The sequence below is a fragment of the Photinus pyralis genome, unplaced genomic scaffold (genome assembly GCF_008802855.1).
Source record: "Photinus pyralis isolate 1611_PpyrPB1 unplaced genomic scaffold, Ppyr1.3 Ppyr1.4_unclustered_Scaffold3030, whole genome shotgun sequence".
Lineage (NCBI taxonomy): Eukaryota > Metazoa > Arthropoda > Insecta > Coleoptera > Lampyridae > Photinus > Photinus pyralis.
In genome coordinates this window covers 127,402-129,422 of record NW_022171311.1, presented here as the reverse complement: position 1 = coordinate 129,422, position 2,021 = coordinate 127,402, and positions in this window count along the sequence as shown.

The window sequence follows — 2,021 nt, the reverse complement described above, 5'->3', positions numbered from 1 at the left end:
ACTTTTCAACGATTGATAAATAACGTTTTAATAGGATTAAATAATCAAAAATGCTTTGTATATCTAGACGACATTGTCGTACATGGAGACACATTAGAAAACCATAATATAAGATTAAAAGAAGTATTTCAGAGATTAGCAGATCACAATTTAAAAATAGAGCCAGATAAATGCGAATTTTTAAGAAAAGAAGTAAGTTACCTAGGTCATATAATAACTGATGAAGGAGTTAAACCCGATCCGAACAAAGTCAAAGCAGTAATGAATTATCCAATTTTAAAAACACACAAAGACATTAAAGCATTTTTAGGTTTAGCAGGATATTACCGTAGATTTATTCCCAAATTTTCAGAATTAACTCAACCCTTTACAAGATTATTAAAAAAGAACGTGAAATTTATTTGGACTAGTGAACAACAAGAGGCTTTTGAAAAACTGAAATTAATCCTTAGTAGTGAACCTATTTTACAATACCCAGATTTCTCAAAACCATTTTGCCTAACAACCGACGCAAGCAATTACGCAATCGGTGCGGTACTTTCACAGGGCCAAATCCCAAATGACCTACCGATTGCCTATGCAAGTCGTACTTTGAACCACGCAGAAGGTAATTATTCTACGATTGAAAAAGAATTACTTGCGATCGTCTGGAGTATTAAACACTTCCGACCCTACCTATATGGCCAAAAATTTAAAATTATCACAGATCATCGTCCGTTAACATGGCTATTTAACGTTAAAGATCCAGGATCACGATTAATTCGCTGGCGTTTATTGCTAGAAGAATACGATTATGAAATAAATTATAAGCCAGGAGAACTGAACAAAAACGCAGACGCGCTAAGTAGAAATCCACCCCCAGTACAACATACAGCCACCATTAATCCGGTACAAACAAATATTAACGATTCTTCTTATACAGAATTTTTAAATAAATTAAAATCAACTGTAATTTGTAATGATAACGTAAAAGAAATTCATTCTAATCTAATCAACTGTCGGGACAATATCGCATTACTCATCTCGAAAGATTTAGAATTCACAGAACCTCTTCAAAAAGATATCACTAATAAATTTCCTTCACATAAAAACCAAATTGAAAAGAACCTAGAAGATTCAAGGGATGTAACTATAATCAAAATCCCAGAAAAAAATCAAAACTTATACTACATTATTACTAAAGAATATTATTTTAATTCTATAACTTATGAAGAAATGTACAACTATTTAATCCAACTCAAAAATCAATTGCTAAAAGACAACATATCCTCAATTAGTATGTCCAAATTATCTTCTCCTTTTGAACATTTGCATTGGAACAAAGTTAGAACAATGATGCGCTTTATTTTTAAAAATACAAATCTCAAAATAAACATATACTTAAATGATTTAACTACTCCCGAAAACCCCGATATAATTCGCGAAATCTTAACACAGTATCACTCAAATCCAATCGGAGGTCACTCTGGTTTCCATCGTACTTATAGCCGCATCAAACAACTTTTTAAATGGATTGGTATGAAGAGAGATATTAAAAATTTCATCAAAAACTGCGAATCTTGTCAAAAAAACAAATTAGTACGGAAAAAGAATAAAGAACCTATGGTTATAACTACAACAAGCACTGCATCTTTTGAACGAATATTCCTAGATATTGTAGGTCCATTACCCCTAACTGAAAATGATAATAGATACATTTTAACTTTACAAGACGATTTAACAAAATATTCTCAAGCATACGCAATTCCAAATCATGAAGCTCACACAGTAGCCACTAAATTAGTACACGAATTCATTTGTAAATACGGTATACCCGAAACAATCGTCACAGATCAAGGAAAGGAATTCACTTCAAATTTACTCAAGCAAGTTGCCAAACTTTTTAAAATTAAACAAATAAACTGTTCAAGTTACCATCCCGAGAGTAATGGAGCGCTTGAACGATCACATCACACTTTAGCAGAATACTTAAAACACTATATCCAAGAAAAACAAACCGATTGGGACAACTGGATAGATTT